Genomic DNA, 10,133 nt, shown 5'->3' with positions numbered 1-10,133 from the left:
CAAACTTTCTTATTGTGGATGCTTTAACTCCTTCTGATACATGAGCATTCAACCATGTATAAACCATGGTCAGTATGTAAAATTCATGTGTAATGTCATTTATAGAATCGTTTTCTTTATTTCTCCCTGGAGATAGGATTGTATGCATATCATATCGCATACCCCTACTCGACAACTGTAAGATATGAATTTTATTATTGTTGTTGTTGGTTATTAATTTTTTTGTAAATATAATCTAAATAAAAAATTAAATGGAAAAATGTCCCAATGAAGAAAAGTCCTCCAAAATATATTTTATTTGGTTTCTTCTGGATAATCCAACTTGTTTTAGTGACTTTGCGAATTCCGCACCTCTTGTCAACATTTTTCTAGAAGATAAACAGAAAAATACCAAAAGGAAAATGATGCAATAACTAATATTATTAGAAAGAGGAAAAAAAAATTATAGAAACAAAGTGATGGGATACTTGGAACTTGGAAGTAAAGTTACTAGTAAGATTCTTTTATATAAAAAAAGGATCTTTATAACTCAATCACGAGTGACAAATAATAATATTTTATGATTTTAAATATAAAAATGTCAGAATGATAAAGAATTGTAAAAGAAAATACATAAGTAAGTTACTTAATTTTATCTTACATTCAGTAAAAATAAAATAATAAATTGCACGTAAAAAAAAAAAAAGACTACATTTAGTTGATATGATTAAAAAAAGAAAAAAAAATTCTTATGAAATTTCTCTTTTAAAAGTTTGTTATTAATTTATAATTAAATATAAAAACTATATTGTTGGCTACACAACCCTAATTTAGCTATGTTTATTTTATCATATGTTTCTATTTCTAGTATCACATCAGTTCTTTATAAATTTTATCCTTACAAAAAAAAATTAATTTACTTGCAGTTTTTCCAAAATAAAAATCTTAGAAAATATATTAAAAATTGTGAAGGGGGATGTCAGTTATGTCATATGTGTAAACAATAAAGTACAGTTCAACCACTCGGTTGCTCTTTTAGCTATTTTGAAGAAAGTAGATTGCCAACTACTAAACCTTGTATAAAAATTTGTAAAAGAAATAGTCGTGAACCATTTATATATTTTAAATCGCATCATCCTGTGACAATTAAAAATAGAAGGAATTAGATAAATGGTACTTGTGGTTTTCAAAATAGACAACATATGGTCCCTATGGGAATTTTCTTACACCGGTGGTCCACGAGATTCGAAAACCGTGCATCTTAAGTCCTTATGGCTCACTTGGTTAAAAGGTAAGCTTAAATACACATGAGATTATCAATATACAGTTCTCAACTTTTTCATTCTTTTTAAATATCTATAATTAAAAAAAGAAAACACAAATCTCTCTCTCTCTCATGAAAAGAGGGTAAAGAGATATCAAAGGCTTTCTACTATGTAGATCAAACCACGAGGAATCGAAGGTTGAATGATAAGATATGAGTCTGATGGTGTCATGTTATTCTCTCTACTCTCGAGCTCTTGGTGTTCGTATACACTTTGTTTGTTAACAATGGATCAACCAGTAGTTTTCAATGAAATTTTGAAAAACTATTGATATGGCCCTTGATATTGACATGTTAAGTGGGCCTCCTGGTTATAACACGCCTCAACATGTCTCGGTATCCATTTTGTTGGGTTTTGTTCAATCTAAGAACCCCATTTCTATCATGCTTTCATTTTAAGATAACATTAACTTTGTTTTCTTTAAGAACCCCATTTGCATACTACTTTATTACTAATATTAATATGATGTTTTTGTTTAAATTTAAGAACTCTATTTACAACCTATGTGCATCTACTTAAGAATCATAGTAGGTGCAACGTTGTGATTTTTACCCCAACTCTTTCTTTTTTTAAAACAATTTTTAACATAATATGTTAGCTAGAAAACTTAATTATTTATTTTAAAACATTTTCAAAACCACAACATTACTTCAAACCAAAACCATAATTTCAAACTATTTAAAAGATAATGGAAGAAAATGTACTGAAAAGTAAAAATCAAAATGTGTTCAATTTGGTATTATCTAAATAAGCGTATCTATCCAAAAGTAACCCCTATCACAATGAACAATCTCCTAAGTTGCCCGCACCAATAGTAAGACACAAAGGGGAAAAGAAACAAGTGTCATCCCCTTCTAATTGAGTTTGATAAGGTTGCATGAAGAAACATACAATGATATACAATTAACACATAACATGTATCATCAAATTCACCGATCATACATAAGCATTAGTTATCATCTAATTTCACCAAATTAAATAATTCACACATCATCAATAGTTCATCTAATAGAGGCAAGGTTCTCTCATAGCATCCTAACCCAAGAAAATTACGATGTTGTGACAACTGTCAAAAGTTTGTCAACGATTGTCGATCGCAAGTGTGACAAACATCAAAATAATAGACCTAACATATATTGTTTGATTAATTTGATATCATATATAATTATAAAAAATGCTATAATTATACAACGCAAACATTGGTCTGATAACATGAACGTATAAAGTTAGGGCTACAACTTTTACAACATTTTAATCAAACGTTATGGTATCGTGAGGCACATTCGTCGCCTAAGTGGTAAAGCTTAGCAAAGATCCCTAGCTTATAACCGTTAATTTTAAGTGAGCGTGAGAGTTATGTATATATATCTATATAGATTTACACCCAAACATGTTGTAACACTCGAGTTTGTTAATTTTCGTATTTAACACTTGTTAATAAAAAACTTTGCATTTTTGGTCCTTAAGCTAGTATGCGGGGCTCATCATTTGCAAGCTTTTTGATATAAAAATCTCACATCTTGATGATCCATGATGCTAGATCTAGTTATGTTTTTATTTTACGCTTTTTGAGTCCTTGGAGTGATTGATGAGCTTCTTGACGCACTCCATAAGTTTTGGTGTTAGATCTAGGCTTCGTTTGGTCCCTTTATTCATAAAAGACAAGTTTTATGGTGTATCTTAGACCATGCATGTGTTAAGACCTTTGTTAAGCTCTTTTTGAGCTCTTGAGCCCCATTAAGCCATGCATTTGTGTATGAAAAGCATATGAGCTGAGTACGCCCCGCGTACTCAACAAGTGGGCTTCACGAAACATCTCAAAAATCATGACCAAAAATTTCATTTTTAAACTATTAATAAACCGTAGTTATTAAAATCATTTCCTCAAAAACATAAGTCATAATATTCCAAACATCAATCGAGTATCATATCAAAGCATCAGAGTAAACATCCCAGGCTAAACATAATGGGGTGTGCGATGCAATCATCCCGAGCTCTTCACTTTGCAACTTGAAGTACCTGAAACCAAAACTGTAAACCATAAGCACGAAGCTTAGTGAGTTCCCCACACTACCACATACCATACACATAATCACATATATTGGGCCCCCGCCCGGCATCGGACAGTGTCCGACATCAGACCCCACCTTGCATCGAGCCCTGCTCGGTATACAGTTCTATTTCTCCCAGGCCCTGTCTATCACTGGGCCCTGCCCGCTATACACATACAAACAATATCATATAATCATGCTAACACCTAAAGAATCATAGACAATACTACATATTCCAACCCTAAGGCCTCGCCTATCATGGGCCCCGCCCCTACTCTGCTAATGCTGAGATACGGGAATCCTTCCACACTCAGCTAGTGATGAGATACGGGGCACCGCCCACACTCACATCCCTACTGTAACGCCCCAAAAATACGAGCCAAAAATTTCATCTTTGAAAGCATATACTTAGCAAGACATTCGAATTAAAACGTTTACTGATCATAACATTTTATAAAGATATCACATGTCTGGAAAACATTTCATAAAACATAATAATGTCAGAGTACAAATCCCCAGGAAGATCTCATGATGCGGAATATGAAACATGTGTGTGATGGGCCGCTACCGCGCCAGCTCCTTCCCCTTCGAAGAAGAGGTACCTGAAACCAAAACTGAAAACTGTAAGCACGAAGCTTAGTGAGTTCCCCCATCATACCGCATACCATACAATCACATATCACACATATTGCCAGACATTTCTGGGGTGCCCGACCTACCCGGTACGGCCATTCTGGGGTGCTGAACTACCCGTGTCAAGCCATTCTGGGGTGCTGACTACCCATGTCAAGCCATTCTGGGGTGTTGACTACCCTTCGGTCCTGACGATCGAACCTCGGGGACTATTTCACCCCCTACTGCTACTATCACATATATCATAACATAACATATTATCAGACATATCTGGGGTGCCTGAACTATCCTTCGGTCCTAGCAACCGAACTCGGGGATTGGTCCCCTCCTACTACCTCTATCGCATATAACATAACAAGCCAGCATTCAAACATATAATCACATACTGTCAGACGTATCTGGGGTGTCTGACTACCCTTTGGTCCTAACAACCGAACTCTACTACTATCACATATAACATATCATGCTAGCATATAACATATCAGGTAGTAGCGAACCTAGATGATATCACAAAGACAATCATCTATCATACATCTCCTACTGGTGGGCCAACATTGTGGCCTTAGACCCACCGCTACTGGAAGATAACTCACCTCGTAGCTGCTGATCTGTGTGGGAATAGTCTGTCTGCTGCTGCTGCTTCTCCAGAAATCCTCTGGCTGTAATTCCCACCAAACACTTAGTCAAATACTGCTAACCGCCCTCAGGGTAAATTGCCCATTTACCCTTAACAAGTCATGAGTTAAGTCATAGTCAACTGCCAGTTGACCAGACTCGCCGAGTTGGCTTGCCGACTCGCTGAGTCCCTTTCTCTATACCCAAGTCTTAATAGTCCTGCATCCTACTCACCGAGTTGTATGAACAACTCGCCGAGTTCGCCTTCATCCGAAGAACACTCTACGCTGTGACTCGCCGAGTTGTATGAACAACACTACTCGCCATAACAAAAAGGGGGAAAACTCGGGGAATCTCGTCTCGACTCACCGAGTCCAATGAACGACTCGCCGAGTCATTACCATGCAATTACTATATGGTCGATTCTGCTTGAATCCAGCTCATGCCATACATATATCCGTGATCCTGGGGCTTGATTTACACGTAAAGTTTCCAACTTTACGTGTAAATAGGCAACTATGAGAGTTTTAGGGTCCAAAATGCACCAAAAGGGTAGATCTAGGGCTTTTATGTAATATGGTTCCAAAAAGATAGTAGATCTGAGCTCCTGGAGCTCAACCATGCCTAGATCTAAAGGTTAATCAGCTTATTACGAACCCTCAAACCTACCCAAGCTTGGAAATGGTTCAAGAAGGACTTTAATGGAGGTATAAGGGACAATACGCATGAAAACAAAGGGGAAAACGAGTTATACCTTAGGGAACACACTGAGATAGCTCAAAGATGCTTGACCTCCTCTTCTTCTTCTTGATTTACTCTTCTTCCCACTCCAAAACTTCAAGAGGACACACCAAATGCTTCAAACTCACAAGGAAACAAAGCTTGGACGAGATATAGGGCTCTAAGGGTGAATGGGGGCGAGCTTGGGTCGCACAAGCTAGCTTAAATAGGGGGAAAACCCTTGGAATTAGGGTTTCATCAAACAGCGATGACTCGCCGAGTCCAGGATATGGACTCGCCAAGTCGCCAACTTAAGCGTGCCCCCGGACCACGTCCTTACTCGGCGAGTCGAACCTACAACTCGTCGAGTCCAAGGCTAAAATGACAATTACTTAGATAAAATTTTACGTACCAGGAACCAGGTGCTACAAATCTTCCCCACTTATTTTAGACTTCGTCCTTGAAGTCTGCTGCTCGATCCTGAAACAGCTCGGTGTAATGCTCCATCATTTCTTCCACCGGCTCCCAAGTCCACTCGGACCCCTTTCGGTGCTGTCACTGCACCTTCACTAACTCCACCCTTTTGTTCCTTAGATCCTTCGACTTTCGGTCGAGGATTGCGATTGGGCGCTCAATGTAACTCAGGTTGTCATCAACCTGTATATCCTCTAATGGTACCACCGCTGAGTCATCCACAAGACACTTCCGCAGCTGGGAGACATGGAAGGTGCTATGGATCTGGCTGAGCTCGACTGGTAGATCCAGCCTATATGCCACCTTGCCCACCCGGGCTACAACCCTGAACGGACCAATGAATTGCGGGCCCAACTTGCCCCGCTTCCTGAATCGAATGACGCCTTTCCAAGGCGACACCTTCAGGAGAACCATATCCTCGATCTGGAACTCCAGGTCAGATCGACGCTTGTCGACGTAACTTTTCTGCCGACTCTGCGCAGACTGCAGCCTGCTCCGAACCTGTTGAATCCTCTCGGTAGTCTTGAGCACCACTTCGGTGCTCCCCATAACTCTCTGACCAACCTCTCCCCAGCATATCAGGGTTCTGCACCTCCGTCCGTACAACATCTCGAATGGAGGGCGGTTGATACTTGTGTGGTAGCTGTTGTTGTACGAGAACTCAGCCAAGGGAAGATAAGTATCCCAGCTACCACCAAAGTCTAGCACGCACACCCGTAACATATCCTCCAGAGTCTGGATGGTCCGCTCTCTCTGACCATCTGTCTACGGGTGAAAAGCGGTGCTAAAATGCAAACGAGTACCCAGCTCGTCGTGAAACCTCTTCCAAAACCTGGGAGTAAAACACACATCCCTGTCCGAGATAACAGATACTGGCACCCCATGCCACACCACAATCTCCCTAATATAGATGTCGGTCAATTTCTCGTCTGAATTGCTCTCCTGAATCGGAATAAAATGAGCACTCTTGGTCAATCGATCTACGATGACCCAAATCGAATCTACTCCATGCACGGTCCTGGGAAGCTTCGTGATAAAATCCATCGTGATATCTTCCCATTTCCACAACGGGATGTCCAATGGCTGCATCTTTCCATGCGGTCTCTGATGTTCGGCCTTAACCTTCCTGCAGGTCAAGCACCGCTCGACGTACCATGCCACATCCCGCTTCATGCAGGGCCACCAATAGTCTAGGCGAAGATCCTAATACATCTTCGTCGCCCCTGGGTGAATAGAGAATCGAGATTTGTGTGCCTCCTCCATCAAGATCTGGCACACGCCTCCATGATACGACACCTACACCCTACGGTGTAGTGTCAATAACCCCCGGATATCATAATCAAAAGAGGTGACTTGACCCACTATTCGCTCACTCTTTCGATGCTCCTCCTTCATAGCCTCCTGTTGGGCCCCTCTAATCTGCTCCAACAGAGGAGTCACCACGGTCATCCTCATGCAAACATCCCTGATCGGTGCCGCCTTGCGGCTAAGCGCATCGGCCACCACATTGGCCTTCCCCAGGTGGTAAAGGATCTCGCAATCATAATCCTTTACCATGTCCAACCAGCGACGCTGCCTCATGTTCAGATTCGGCTAATCCATGAGGTACCTCAAACTCTTGTGGTCCGTGTAAATGGTACAACGAACCCCGTAAAGGTAATGCCGCCATATCTTGAGGGCGAAGACCACCGCCCCCAACTCCAAATCGTGTGTCGGGTAGTTCGCCTCGTGAGGCTTCAGCTGCCTTGAGGCACAAGCGATGACATGCCCCCTCTGCATCAACACTGCGCCTAAGACTGAGATCGACGCATCGCAATATACCACAAAATCCTCCACGCCCTTGGGCAGGGCTAAGATCGGCACCTTGCACAATCTCTGCCTCAGTGACTCGAATGCTGCCTGCTGCTCATGCCCCCGTCGAAAGACCACGGCTTTCCTAGTCAAACGTGTCAGGGGTATGGCTATCTTGGAGAAATCCTGAATGAATCTCCGATAGTAGCCTGCTAATCCTAGGAAACTCCGAATCTCGGATGGAGACTTCGGAACCTCCCATCTCATCACGGCCTCCACCTTGGCCGGGTCTACTGAAATCCCGTTATGGTTGATGAGGTGTCCAAGAAACTGCACCTCACGCAACCAAAACTCACATTTGGAGAACTTGGCATACAAGCCCTCCCTCCTCAGGGTCTCCAAAACCTCCCTTATATGCTCATCATGCTCCTCCTGAGTCTTGGAATAAACCAAGATGTCATCAATGAAACTATCACAGATCGATCCAACATCAGTCTACATACGCGGTTCATGAGGTCCATGAACACGGCAGGAGCATTGGTGAGCCCAAACGGCATCACCACAAACTCATAATGGCCATAACGCATCCGAAATGCAGTCTTTTGTATATCCTCCTCTCTAACCCTCATCTGATGATAGCCTGAACGCAAATTAATCTTGGAGAACCAAGATGCTCCCTGTAACTGATCAAAGAGTTCATCAATCATCGGGAGTGGGTAACGGTTCTTCACCGTCACCTTATTCAGCTCCCGGTAATCTATACACATCCGGTGCGACCCATCCATCTTCTTTACAAACAGGATCGGGGCTCCCCAGGGTGAGCTGCTCGGACGAATAAATCCCTTGTCTAGCAACTCCTGTAGCTGCGTAGACAACTCCTGCATCTCGGGAGGAGCCAACCGATAGGGTGCCTTGGCTATCGGAGCCGCACCAGGAACTAGGTCGATCCTGAACTCTACTTGATGCTCCGGAGGTATTCCAGGAAGCTCCTCCGGGAACACATCAGCGTAGTCTCGCACAACTGGAACCTCGCTCACTTTTGCCTTACCCGACTCCCGGGTATCCATAACGTACGCGACATACCCCGCGCATCCCTGCTGAAGGTAGCGCCTAGCTCTCGCTGCTGAAAGTACTATAGGTCCATGTTGTGGCTTCTTGCCGTGGATCACCAACTCTCCCCCACTTGGGGTATTGACCCGCACTAGTTGCTATGCGCAATCTATCACCGCCCCATTAGGGCTCAACCAATCCATGCCTATAATCACCTTGTTCCCCCGCAACGGTATGGGAACCAAATCCACCAGATAACGCTCCTCAAATAACCTCAAAACACAATCCTTGAACACTGTTGATGCTCGCACCAATCGATCATCGGCAATCTCTACCTCTAAAGTGCAATCCAACATGCCCGAGGACTCAGTAAACCTCTTGCTAAGCGCAAGGGAAAAAAATAACCGGGTGGCACCCGAGTCGAACAACACCTAAACCGGAATACTGTTCACATGGAACGATCCTAATGCATATACACAGAGCACATATCAATAACATAACATCATAAAATAGAGTAAAGGGAAAGAATCATACCCATCACCACATCGGGTGCGGCGCGTGCCTCTTCTGCAGTCAGCTGAAACGCCCAGCTCCTCACCACTGGAGCCTCTGCCTTGCCTGCCGGCCATCTGTAATCTGCAGGGTAGCTGGAGCTGGTGCCTTAACCGGCGCTGGTGATGTCAAATGGGGGCAATTGGCCTTGTTGTGGCCCCTCTGGTTGCAGTGGAAACACAACAACTCCGATGTCTGAATCACAGGTGCAGGGGTGGTACAATCCCTGCTGAAGTGCCCCGCCTTGCCGCACTTATAGCAGCCCGACGATCCCAATCTACATGCCCCCTCATGAGGCCTGCCGCATTTCCTGCAACGGCTCAGTCCTGACTGGCCTTTCGGCCTACCATCCGATCCCTTGGGCTTCTTCCCCGAATCCCCTCCTGTTTGTCCCTCCTCAGTCTTCCTCTTCTGGACGTGCTCCAGATCTATCTCTCTCTCTCTCTCCCTTGCCCTGGCAATTATAGAGTCCAAGGTAGGGCAAGTTGAAAAACTGGCATGCTCTCGAATATCAGCTTGGAGCATGTCATAGTAGCGGGTCCTCCTCATGTCCTCATCACCCGCATACTGGGGCACTAACAATGCCCTCTCCCGGAACTTGGCGGTAATCTCCGCCACAGTCTCCGTTGTCTGTCTCATGTCCAAAAACTCTCTGGCCAGCTGCTGAAGCTCAACAGCCGGTGCGAACTCCACCCTGAACCTGGACGCAAAGTCCGACCATGACATAGCCTTGACAGCCGAGGCTCCCAACGAGTCACTCACGGACTCCCACCAATCCCTATCTCGATCACGTAAACACCCTGCCGCAAACCTCACCTTCAACCCCTCAGGGCAGAAGCTAATCATCTGTGCAGACTTAATGTCGGCAATCCATCGCCTGGAAGCTATGGGGTCCTTCGCCCCATGAAAATACGGCGCACCACTGCCCCGAAAGTCCTTAAAG

The sequence above is a fragment of the Lactuca saligna genome, chromosome 7 (assembly GCF_052625555.1).
Source record: "Lactuca saligna cultivar CGN05327 chromosome 7, ASM5262555v1, whole genome shotgun sequence".
Taxonomy (NCBI): domain Eukaryota; kingdom Viridiplantae; phylum Streptophyta; class Magnoliopsida; order Asterales; family Asteraceae; genus Lactuca; species Lactuca saligna.
The sequence above is the reverse complement of the archived record's forward strand: the minus strand, read 5'-3'. Positions refer to the sequence as shown.